This window comes from Thamnophis elegans, chromosome 2 (genome assembly GCF_009769535.1).
Source record: "Thamnophis elegans isolate rThaEle1 chromosome 2, rThaEle1.pri, whole genome shotgun sequence".
Classification (NCBI taxonomy): domain Eukaryota; kingdom Metazoa; phylum Chordata; class Lepidosauria; order Squamata; family Colubridae; genus Thamnophis; species Thamnophis elegans.
In genome coordinates, this window is record NC_045542.1 from 151970657 (window position 1) to 151984676 (window position 14020).

Genomic DNA, 14020 nt, shown 5'->3' on the forward strand with positions numbered 1-14020 from the left:
CCTTCCATACTCCACCATTCAGTCAGAACTGAAGAAGCTTCTGAAACTGAGAAGCGAAATGTCTTCAAAGGAAAACAAAGATAAGTTGTCTGGGAGACAATCCAGAATATGAAAGCTTTAGTCCACTAAATTGCCCGAGAGAAAGATATCATTAAGAATGTGATGAGGGAAATAAGGGCAGCTAAAAAAGTCATTTACATCAGTGATAGGTTTCACATTTTGTTACTACCAATTTGCCATACACGTGTCCGCTTGCTTCTTGGCCTTGCATGCTAGCACTTCGCGTGAACACCAGTGGTGGGATGCGACCAGTATGCTCCAGTACGGGTGTACCGGTGCTTGCTGGGAGCACCAGGTACCATTCCAGGTACCGGTCTGAACCAGCTGAATGCCACCTCTCATTTACATATAATGATAAAATGGTCAGTTGTATGAGAAAAAGATAGGGACTATAGAGAAAGTTAGATGTTGGAGGTTTCCCGAGAAAGCAAAGATGGAGAATGAATATATATATTTGGTTATTCCGGTTTTCTCACACATAAAATTGAAATTGTTTCGACGAAGTCTCATTCGTCATCTTCAGGCTTGTTTGCTCAGCTTCGTGCTTCCAGGAGCAATGTCAGATCTCAGCTGTTTCTTCCTTTTAACTGCCAGTGGGGGTTTGAGCTGATTGGGTGGGAGCTTGGCTGTGTTCTGATTGGGTGGAGGTGTGTTCTGATTGGTTGGGGGTTTGTGCTTCATGTAAGGATTGGAGGGGTTTAAAGTGGCTAATGGTGCAGTTGCGGTCTGGCCTCTTGTGGCTCTTGTGAGTGTGGGTCTGGTGTCATTCCTCGTGTAAGGGACTCGTTTGTCAATAAGGGCGGGTTTCCAAATGGCTGGTAGGTGGGAGGTATTGTCTTGTTTGTTCATGCTGTGTGGGCGTTTTTCTATCTCGATGGCTTCTCTGATTATTCTGTTGTTAAAATGTTCAGCTTTGGCAATAGTTCTGATCTTTTTAAAGTCAATATTATGTCCTGTGGCTTTAAGGTGTTGAACCAGGGAAGAAGTTGGTTCCTCTTTTCTGATTGCGTTCTTGTGTTCTTCAATGCGTGCACTTATTCTTCTGTTGGTTTGTCCGATGTATGTCGTGGGGCAGGTGGTGCATGGGATTTCATATACTCCTTGATTTTCTAACTCAATGAATAACACCTAAAAACCGAACTACACACTCTCACTAACGTACTGATATCCAATGGATTCCAAAGAAATAGGATTACCAACCTAATCCAAAAAGAAACCCCCACTAAAATCCAGGACTGAGAACAAGAAAACGGAAAAGCCCTCCTCCCATACATAAAAGGCACCACAGACAGAATCAGCAAAATCCTCCACAAACATAACATCATGACAGCATTCTGCACAAACCAAAAAATATCCACCATCCTAAGAAACCCCAAAGACCAAATTGAGTTAGAAAATACATACATACACACACACACACACACGTATACGTACACACAAACACACACACACACACACACGTATACGTACACACACACACACGTATACGTACACACACACACACACACACACACACACACACACACACACATGATTTTTTACAACCCCTGGTAAGCCCCAATTATGGGAGGAAGCTAACTGCTTCCATCATCTGTCCTTCGGCTCGTCACAAGAGTCCATCACGACAGAAACCCAATATTTTTACTGTTGCCTTTGTTATATTTGTGTTTTTTTTATTTGTGCTGATAAATAAATAAAGGGAGACTAGTATAGATCTATTTCAAGCTATTTAGCTCTCATTCAAATCCCAGTAAGGGTATGGCTAGCTGATGAGAGCTAAATAGCTTGAAATAGATCTATACTAGTCTCCCTTTATTTATTTATCAGCACAAATAAAACACACACACACACACACACACACACACACACACACACACACACACACACACATATATATATATATATATATATATATATATATATATATATATATATATATATACATACATACATACATACATACATACATACATACATACATATACTTATATATAAATCATTGATGAATTCTCATACATGCCCTACGAAGAAACATTTTTTTCAATGGAGCTACATTCCTTTGGAAGAAAGAATAAGGCAGAAAGTCTCTTTTGGAATCTACAATGGAGATTGATAGAGAAAGACAATGGCCTTTCATTTGCCTCTTGCAAGTAGAGTAATTAAAGTTCATGCCACTACTTCTTGACTGATTTTGCTAAATGTGCTCCTGGGCTTCTGGAAGCAGTTGATTTCAGTAAACCCTTCTAATTCATACATAGCCCTGAAATAATCTTTCTATTTATGTTTAGATGGTGCCTTATTCAAGATGTACAGAAAGTTGTTCCCCAGGTTATGCCAAGCTTGTGAGGGAAGGTGCACCAGTTTGCTGCTACGACTGTTTTCTGTGTATGGAAGGAACACACTCTGGGCAAGAAGGTACAGTAGGTGGCTCCAAAAATAACAAAAAAAATCAGGATTTAACCAAAATTCTCTATTGCTTTTTGGGCGTATTTGATCAAGATGAAAGATAAACATTACATTTCTTGAACGAATCCACAAACTTTTCAAACATTGGGCACTATCAGCAAATTTGGATGATGATGTGAGCATTAAAATAAATAATGAAAGATTGCTGATATCTATTGACTTGCTTGGTTTTAGGAAAAAAGTTTGGAGAGCTGGTAATAACATTCATCTTCAGCCTTTCAAAAGAGTGTTGATTCTATTAACTAATGTTGTTTCATATGAATATCCCTGGGCAGAAATATTATTTTATTCCTTGAAAATGAAGTAATTTATTTCTGATGTGATTTTCACGCTGCTACAGTTGCAGAAACAGATACATGATAACTAATTTTTTCCAGATGCAGCACATTGTGAAAAGTGTCGAGATGACCAGTATTCCAATAAGAAGCGAGATCAGTGTGTCCCCAAAACTATAAGCTTCTTATCCTTTGAAGAATTGTTGGGACTCATTCTGGCTTTCTTTGCTATTGCTTTGACCCTAACCACTGCCTTTATTCTGGGAATCTTCATTAAATACCGAGAAACTCCCATAGTCAAAGCTAACAACCGGGACCTCACCTACATTCTTCTGATCTCCCTCTTGCTTGCTTTCTTGACCCCACTTCTGTTTATTGGTAATCCCAAGAAAGTGACTTGCCTTCTTCGGCAAGTCACCTTCAGTTTTGTTTTCTCAGTTGCCGTCTCTTCCTTGCTGGCAAAGACGATTATGGTGGTAGTTGCATTTTTGGCCACGAAGCCAGGCAGTGTCATGAGGAAATGGCTGGGGAAGAGTCTGGCCAACTCTATTGTTTTATCCTGTTCTGGTATTCAAGTATGCATCTGTATCATATGGCTGGCAATCTTTGCCCCATTCCCAGATTCTGACTTTCATTCCCAACCAGGACAGATCCTGCTGCAATGTAATGAAGGGTCTGTCACCATGTTCTACTCTGCTCTTGGCTACATGGGTTTCCTGGCTGCAATTTGCTTCTTTGTGGCATTTCTGGCTCGAAAGCTGCCAGGGACCTTCAATGAAGCCAAACTGATCACCTTCAGCATGTTGGTTTTTTGCAGTGTTTGGATCTCCTTTGTCCCCACCTACCTGAGCACCAAGGGGAAATATATGGTGGCTGTGCAGATCTTCTCCATCCTGGCCTCCAGCTTGGGTTTACTGGGCTGTATCTTTATCCCCAAATGCTACATTATAATCCTGAGACCTGCCCTGAACACCAAAGAACATCTGATGATGAAAACTCACTAAGGCTCCTTATATTGGGTTTTATTTTTGTTCAGTTTACATCCAGCATTAAATCACATAGTTTGAAGTAATGTTGTACGTGTTGTTTCTTATCTTTCTTCATTCCATATGAATTTTGAATTATAATAATTGAGTAAAAAGTTGTTAAAACAACTCAAACTATTTGAAATAACCATATCCTTCAATTGTCATAATCTGAAAAACATAACAATCATCAATGACATTAATAAAAATTTCTGAAACCAGGCCAGATAAACTGTTACCAGAGATGTTCTGATAAGGTTTTATATTAAATCAAAGACTATAGCTAATGATGGTGTGTGTTTTTGTTACTATATAGATTGGTCTGCTTGTGTTATATATTATTTTCTGGGTGATGTTCTGACTTTGTTTTAAAAAAGAGTTAATGTCAAATGCTGTATGTATTAGATTGGTCTCTTCTGGCTGGATAATGTAAGATCACTCATAGTTAGATAAATGAGAGAGATCAAGAAAGAGAAAAACAGAGCAATAGATAACATTCCATATACTAAGAATAGATAAAATATGAAACATGAACATTAGAGCAGCTTTAATTCGTGAGGAGATAGTGAAGGTAGAGGGGAAGCCCCAGAGACTGCATGGATTAAGATATTCTCCTGCTATAACATATGGAAGCCCCTTGGAGCCAACTGGAGAGAAGATGGTCATCATGGCTGTGACAGCTTCATGAGAGACAGGAACATAAAAATCAAAGAGCAACATGGCTGCACTAAGTGAGAACTTTCTAATCTTCTGCAAATGAATTTACCCTGATATAGCACTAGAAAACTCTGAAAGTGGGACTCAAAAAAGGGGTGGAGCAGTATTTTCACTCAATGAGAGTAGCGGCAACTAAGCTTTCAGAGTTATTGACATATCCAGAAAAAATTAACAGAGCGACTCTTAAAAAAAATGGAGACTGAGCTAGAAGAAAGCCTAGACTAACTCTTTTTAAGAACTTTTAAAAAAAAAACAAAGACTACTAGGAATATGCTTACTATTAATATTTATTAATATTGCTTACTGATGCAATATTTATAAATACCCCATAAAGACTCTTGTGATATTCAGAGAGGACATTAACCAATTTGAATGTGGAAAAGTGAAAAAAGAAGAGAAATGTTCTTGGTGAACTTGGAAACTATACATCTATCTAGATATTATTTTGGGAGAAGCTTAGTGACTTGATGGGTTTGGGGGCCTTGGTGGATTATGAACTTTAATTTGCAAAAACACTTCCAAAGTACTAAAATAGTAACAGTGTGGATAAATTTAATGTAGTCTATAAATTTGACTGTTGAAGGAAAAAAAAGGATGAAGCAATTACTCTAAATATTTATGAATAATTAATCACTAATACTTTTTAATCTAATTATTAATCTAATTATTAAGTATTAATTATTAACTTTGTAAATATATATACATCCTCATCAGCAACATCATCGCCGGCATCAAGCCAGTCTAATCAACAAATGAGAGAAAACATGTTAGGCCTGAAGAAGTCAAGCTCCATGCAGAGTATGCAAGTGATGCTGCGATCGATCCAAGAAGCCATGACCAAAAGTGAGGAAGTTATGTCAAAAAACCATGATGAAATCAAAATGAAATGGGGAAGATGAAGGGGGATATATGTAAGATGGATGAAAAGATAGGGAACTTATAGCAAATGATAGTGAAAAATGAACAGAGGTACAGAAAATAGAAATAAGGGCTCAGCCAACAGAGAACGAAATGGACCAAAAACTACCACAGGCTAATAGAAAATTAGAAGAGATAGTTATCTGTCTTGAGATGGTTGAGGTGATGATAGAGCTGCAGGCTGGAGTATTGCAGAAAAAGAACCATGAAGTACAATGAGAAATAGACAAAATATTCAGAATCCATACGAACTATGCAAGAAGGCAAACATTACCAAAAGAGGTGCACGTGAGGTTTACCAAGAAGATGCTGAGATATGAATTATAGAAAAGAACTAGAGATGATCTTATGGAGTACAAAGGGAGAGAAATTCTGACTTTAAAACAAATACCTAGGAGAGTTAGAGAGGCGAGGAGAGCTGTGGAGACAGTATCAATTCTTGACAGCACAACTGATTAAATATAATGTGACGTTCAATTGGCTGATACCAGAAGGAATTCAGGTTACCTGATGAGACCAAAAAAGTATGGTAGGTACCTTGGAAAAAACACATGAACAAAGGGGGGGAAATGGACAAAATGGACCAAAAGTTACAACAGGGTAATAGAAAATTAGAAGAGAGTGACCTTTCTCAGGATTGAAAAGTTGGTATTGTACTGCTATAGCATCATATCTTAGTTCCCTATTAGATCACTTATGAAAGAGACAGCAAATATCACCACATCATGAAGAAGTCAGTAACAAGCTATTTTTTAGTTTAAATCCCCAGGGAATTTTGACTAGATTTTCTTTGTAGCCATGAAGACTGATAGTCTTCTGCATTTTGAAAGATACAAGACGTTTAACAGGAATCTCCAATAGGTTGTTCAAAATTTAATTTAATTTAATTTAATTTAATTTAATTATTTAATTTTATTTAATTTTATTTAATTTTATTTAATTTTATTTAATTTTATTTAATTTTATTTAATTTTATTTAATTTTATTTAATTTTATTTAATTTTATTTAATTTTATTTAATTTTATTTAATTATTTTATTTAATTTATTAGATTTATAGGCCGCCCAATCCCGAAGGACTCATGATCCGGAGTTAACCATTCTGGAGTATCTAACCCAGAGATGGGCGTCACATAGGTTTACCACTGGTTTGCCCCGTCTATGCATGCCCTCTTTGTGAGCATGTGTGCCTTCCACACATGTGTGCGAAGTTTCACACCTGCGCTTTGCTCATGCACATGGCTTTAAAAGGTGGCTTAATAGGATGGTATAGAGCGGGAGGTGGGGATGGGCAGGTTATCACTAATGGTTTGCCTGAACCAGTCTGAACCGGCTGAATACCACCTCTGATCTAACCATTGAGAGCAATAACCTCATCCACATCAGACAGAATAAGAAGGAAATATAACAGCTCATTGCCTAGTTCACAAATATTGAACTGTTTTTCCACATTTGAAGCTTTAGAATCTCAAGAATAAGTTTTCAGACTATTAAAAACAATCAAACTTCCCTGAATTGTTCCTTTCTCGATTCTCAAATTAGTATTGTTCTTCTGAGTCAAACAAAACTGTTTTCTCCAACTTCACACTTTTGTGACAATGCTCATTCCCAATTCCCCTTCTAATTTTTACAAGCATGGTTATATATTCCCCTTTGGAATTTCCACCACCATAATTAGTTGCCAATCAATGTGGGATAGACAGCACCCGATACTCTGATTTGTAACAGCCTCCTTCTGTCATGAGGAACAGAGGTTGGAGTAAAGCTGGGTGAATACTGTAGCAATCTGGAATTGCAGATAAAACTTTCAAATCTTCGGGCAAACTGCACTGTCTTCCCTGTAACTGTAGACTCTGAGATTTAACTCTGTGCTGAAGAAAGAACTAGGAAGGATCTCTTACAGTTTATGTCAAATGTTGTTGCTGATGCATATACAGCTTTTTCTGCTTCAGTTTCTGTCTCAAATACCCTCTGCCAGTATGCTGGTGAAATGCCCATTTAAGGTGATAATAGAAGAAAAGGAATGGTTCCATTACTACCATCCAGGAGACTACTGGATTACTGGAATAATGTCAGGAATCGGAGCTCGATTGTACCAATTTTCATTCTCCAAGCCTCCAACCCACCAACTGAAAAGGTAATCCAGGATTCTAGTGATTGAGTTTACATGCTCCAATTTCTTCTCTAGGAAGGATTTCATTTGTCATATTCCTCACTTTGAGAAAGGCAAATTCATTATTGCTCAGTCCAATTTGCTTTAGAGGAAAGGCTCCTGGGGATCATGATGATTTTGTAAAAGTTCCTTTATATACCAACACCTAGCCCTGACCACAAGTGACACAGTTCTAAATTATCCAAGGCGAGAATTTCAAGCTTAGTAGCATAAGGAATTCTATTTTAAGAGAACTTTTTTATTTTTCTTTAAAAAAAACAAACACAAATATGTCATCATTTGTCAATCATTAAGACATTGAAATACAATTTTTTTTGTTGTGTGTACCCCTCCCTCACTCCACCCCCCCATCCCCCCTCCTCCTTCCCCCCCCGACTTCCCAGAACCCGTACACGGTATGGATTTTTAACTAACACAGTCTAAAATCTATTGAGAAAAAAGAAATAAAGAAATTAATGACATTCTAGATTGAACTTAGCTTCTTCTTACTGAACTAACTTTTAACAGTTTAAATCATTTCTGATCTTAAGCATAGGCTAACTGGAATTTCTTAGTCCCGTATTTATTTTGTATATAGTCAATCCATTTTTTCCAGTCTCGTTTATATCTCTCATTTGAATGATCTTTGAGATATGCCGATATTTTAGCCATTTCAGCTAAGTTTGTTACTTTCAATGTCCATTCTTGGATTGTAGGCAAGTCTTCCTTCTTCCAATATTGCGCCACCAACAGTCTTGCTGCAGTTATCAGGTGCAGAATCAAATTGGTCTCTACCACTGTAAAATCAGTACATATACCTAGTAAAAATAACTGAGGAATAAACTTTATCCTTTTTTTAAAAACATTTTGCATGACCCACCATATTTTTATCCAAAATGCCTTAACCTTTTGGCAGGTCCACCATATATGATAATATGTAGCATCGAGAGAACCACACCTCCAACATTTAGGCTGTACATTCGGATACATAGAAGCCAACTTTTTAGGATCTAAATGCCATCTATAAAACATCTTGTAAAAATTTTCTCTCAGATTTTGAGCTTGTGTAAATTTCACATTTCTTACCCAAATTCTTTCCCATGTATCCAACATTATTGGTTCCTCAATATTTTGAGCCCATTTTATCATACAATCTTTAACTAATTCTGTTTCCGAATCCATCTGTATTAATACATTATATATCCTCTTTATATGCATTAAGCTTTGATCTCTTATTTGTTTAAACAGATTATCCTCAACTTGAATAAAGCCAATTTTTTGATCTATTTTCCACCTAGCCTGTAATTGCCCGTACTGGAACCATGTTTGAACTACCTTCTCCTCTTTTAATACCTCTAAAGATTTTAATTGTAATACCCCCCTTTCCGAGGTAAGAAGCTGTCTGTAAGTAAATCTATCCTGTTTTTGTGCTGTATTCATATTTTCAATTGCATGTCTAGGAATTGCCCACATGGGTATCTTGTCATTTAATTTATATTGGTATTTCTTCCAAACCCGCAATAAAGCATTTCTCAAAATATGACTTTTAAAGTTCTTATCCAATTTTTTGTTGAATAACAGGTAAGCATGCCAACCAAATACCAGATCGTGTCCCTCAATGTTCAATATTCTATCATTGGTTAAATGAATCCAATCACTAATTACAGATAATGCCACTGCATCATAATATAGTTTTAAATTAGGTAGTTTCAATCCTCCTCTCTCACGTACATCTTGCATTATTTTCATCTTTACCCTCGGCTTCTTTCCTGCCCACACAAATTTGTTGATACCCTTCTGCCATTCTAAAAGGTTCGCATCTTTTTAAGTATAGGTAACATTTGGAAAAGAAATAAAAATTTTGGTAAAATGTTCATTTTCACTGCCGCTATCCTGCCCAGCAAAGATAAGTGCAATTTCTCCCATTTTTTCATCTCTGTCTGTATGCTATGCCAAAGTGGTTCATAATTATGCTTATATAATTTCCCATTTGAAGTTAAAATGTTAACTCCAAGATATTTGACTTTTTTAACTACCTCACATCCTAGCATCACTCCTAATTCTTCCTTTTGTTTAATATTCATATTTATAGCTAATATTTTGGTTTTTCCTAAGTTTATTTTAAAGCCAGACACTTGACCATATTGATTAATCGTATTCATTAAAACCATACTGGATTCCTGCGGTTGTTCCAATATTATGACCAAATCATCCGCAAAAGCGCGGACTCTATATTCTTGCTGCCTAATCTTGATCCCTTTTAAACCATCCAAGCCCCGTATTTTATTCAACAATACTTCCAAAGTTATAATAAACAATAATGGGGACAAAGGACAACCCTGTCTTGTACCTTTTCCAATTTGAAAAGAGTCTGTTAAACTTCCATTGACTATGATTTGTGCTGTTTGCTGTTGGTATATTGCTTTAATTGACTGTAAAAAATTATCTCCTATCTGCATTTTTTGCAATATCTTCAGCAGAAATTGCCAGTTAACTCGATCAAAGGCCTTCTCAGCATCCAAAAATATAAACGCAGCAGGGATCTGGTTGTTCTTTCCCAAATATTCTAATGCATTAATAATTAATCTGACATTACTTTCATCTGTCTCCCTTGTATAAAACCTGTTTGGTCCGTATGTATCAATTGTTGAATGACCAACATTAACCTATTTGCTAATATTTTAGTAAAAATTTTATAATCTACATTCAGTAATGAAATGGGTCTATAATTTTTGGGTTGAGTAGTATCTTGATCTTCTTTGGGTATCAAAGATATAAACGCTGTCTTCCAAGATGGAGGGACTTTACCTTCCGTTTGAATCATATTAAATAATTCTCTAAGAGGTTCTACCATTTCTAACTGTAAGTTTTTGTAGTAAACCGCTGTCAAGCCATCTGTACCTGGTGCTTTCCCTGGCTTTAATTGCTTAATTACCTGCAGGATTTCCCCCGAGGTTATTGGTTGATTCAATTTTTGCCTGTGTTCTTCTCTAACTGAAGGTATTTTCTCCTTGTCTAAATATTTGTCTATGTCTAAACCATTAATTTTATCCCCTTTATACAGTTCTGTAAAAAATTCCCAGAAAGCCTTTTGAATCTCTTCCTGTTGGAACACCTCCTTCCCTCTGTAAATCAGTTTAGATATATTTCGAGTTTTCCTTTTTTTCCTAATCTGATAAGCTAACCATCTGCCAGGTTTGTTTGCATTACAAAAAGTATTGTGTTTTGCATATAATAAATTAGTAGCTACCTGGTCAGAGATCAACATGTCAAATTGAGATTTTAATATGTTAATAGCTTCCTTAACCTTTGTATCGTCTGGTTTCCTTGTTAACTCCAGCTCTTTTCTCTTAATTTCCTCTTCCAGTTCTGTTCGTTTTAGCCCTTGCTTATTTCTATGTGTTTTATTTATATTCATCAAAACTCCTCTCATATACGCTTTGCTTGCATCCCATACAAATTCCATAGATGTACCCTTATTCATATTCAAAACAAAATATTCAGATAGTAATTTTTTACAATCATTAATATAGTTTTCATATCTAAATAAATTTTCATTCAGTCTCCAAAACCTTCTTGCCTGCACTACCCTTCCCAACTCCATCCAAACTGGGTTATGGTCCGAAAGGACTCTAGCTGCAATCTTTGTTTTCTTGACCCTAGAAAGCAAATCATTAGTGGTTAGAATAAAATCGATCCTTGAAAGGGATTGATGCCTGTCCGAGAAGAAAGTGAAGTCATATTCCTCTGCATTTCTTTCTCGCCAGATATCTCTCAATTCAAAATCATCCATAATGTCAAAGAAAGATTTGGGTAACTTTGCTCGCATCTTGGTATTTAGGCGGGAAATCTTCTTATCTCTCTTAGTGTCTATCACTCCATTCCAGTCACCCAATAGTATACAGGAACTATAGTCCCACTGTACTAATTTAGCATGAAGATTTCTATAGAATCTATCTTGCTGTTGATTGGGAGCATAAATTCCCAAAAGTAATGTCTTTTTCCCTTCTAAGATTAAGTCTAAAGCAATATATCTTCCGAAGGGATCTGCTTCTATTAATTCAGCTTTCATATCTTTTCTTAAGTATACAACTATACCATTCTTCTTTTCCATAGCAGAAGCTGCAAAATGTTGACCAAGTTTTGAGTTGATCAAATATTTTTGATCAGTTGACTTGATATGAGTTTCTTGCAAACAAATTACATCGTTCTTAAACTGTTTAAGATAATGAAATATTTTCTTCCTCTTCTGTGGAGAGTTCAGTCCATTGACATTCCATGTTAAAATCTTAGTTGTCATCTTTGGTTGGTTGAAGCATTTTTAGAGCTTCCTGCACGGCCTGTTTAACCTTAGGTCTAGCTCCTCCCACTGCTTCCAGATTTGTTGTTGTAGTTCCTTGATCGATGGCCGATGATTGTTGATGCTGTTGCCTCTTAGCTTGTTTCTCCATACGTCTAGTAGTCATGCGGCTAGGTCTTGGTTCCATAGCACCTTGCACTTCTAGAGAAGAGAGATGCTCCATCTTGTCTGGTGGTTGTGTAGTTTGCTGTCTATCCTGTCCTTCTTGTGGTCTTTCTCTAGGTCCAGATGGTGCAGGGTGTCCGGCCTTCAATATATTATAATAAAAATCTCGGGCTTTCCATACAGAGTTGAGGCGGTACCTTTGCTTATCAAATGTAAATATGATGCCAAATGGTGCATCCCATCTATACTGTATCTGACGATTTCTGAGTTCTTCGACCAAAAAAGCGTAGTCTCTTCTGGCTCTTAACATTTGAGGTGGTATCTCTTTCAAAACAGCCAAGTCTTGACCGCCAATTTGAAGCTTAGTGTTATAAGACGCTTGCAGTACCATATTTCTGAACTCTCTTGTAGTAAAATATATAACGATGTCTCGAGGAAGCTGCTTCTGCTTTGCCAGCCAGGAGTTAACGCGGTAAGCTTTGTCAATTTGCCAGCCTTGGTTGGTCCCTGGTCTTCCCATCAGGCGGTCAAAAGCTTCCGATAGGATCTGTTTCAGGTTCTCCTGTTTCTCCTCACGCAGCCCCCTTACTCTTAATGCGAACTCCATTTGTCGGTACTGTATCATAATAATTTCTTTTTCAGCATTTTCCACTTTTTGTTCCACCACCTCTGTTTTCAATGTCAAGTTAGCATTGGCATCATTAAGAACCTCTAGAGTATCTTCCACTCCAGAAATATGTTCTGTTAATACAGTTACAAGACTCAGCATGTCGTCTCTAATTTTATCAACCTTAGCCTCAAATTTCTCATACAACTCCTGTTTAAGTCCTTTTATTTCACTTTTAATTTCACTTTTAATTTCTTCTTTCATTTCTTTTATTTCCTCTTTTCTCTCCTCTCTATTATCTCTAAATTTATCTTCCATTTTAATTGTCTGTGCATTAAAAGCCTCGCTTAGATTACTCAGAAAAAATTCTTTCGTTAACACATCCCCAGCAGGGGGCGTAGGAAGTGGAGGCTGCAGCTTTGTACCAGGCACTGAGGTTGTGCCCCTGGAAGTAGAGGGTGACGACTTCAAGTTAATATTTGGTTTTGAGGCCATTTCAAAATTTGTCTGCCTGCAGTTAATAAAACTCTATTGCCTAAATATACAGCTTTAAGTAAAGAGGCTTTTATTTTGAAATTTAAGGCTTGGCAAAAGTTTCAGTGAGTAAACATTGTAACAAGACCGTTCAACAGATTCATCACCGTTTAACTTCCAAATAAGCAAAGTTAATGAAGGAGTAAAATTCTTCTATTGTGAAACCAAAACATGTGATAAGCTATCTCTTTTGTTTTGAATTCTTTTGAAGTCTTGTGAGAATTAGCAAAAAGTGTTCGTTATTACCGGAGAAACCAGCCTGCTCGGCGCCATTTTAAAAGCCTCTGAGTAAATAATTTTTCGGAGGAGAAAAAAAGAAGAAGCTAAAATGTTGATAAGCAATTATTGTCCTCGCAGTAAACGGATTCAGCTCGTGATAAGATTAAATCAAACAAAACTTAGAGCAGAGTGGGAGAGACCTACTTTGTCCTGCACAAGGCAGTTTGAAGTTCCCAGCACGGACAGCCGTTCTGCCTTGGGCTAGCCCCCCTTTCCTTGCAAGCACAAAAGCTGCAAAAATCGAAGAGCATTTGCCAGCAAAACAGTTTCTTCTTTCCCTCTTGCCTGAAGGATAAGAAAACCTGATAAGACGTCAGATGGAAGATCCTCTAATCAGGTACGTAGCCAGGAATTCGGAGGCAGCTGATTTTTTGCTGCTTCCACCAGTAAGCTCCTCCCAGGAAGTCCGCATAAGGAATTCTATTGTGTACAGAATCGTGCAAGACTTTTCTCATGAAGTACTTCTGAACACACTTGGTTGTACTGATGTGAGACATATGGTGGGGATTCCAAACAGTTGAAC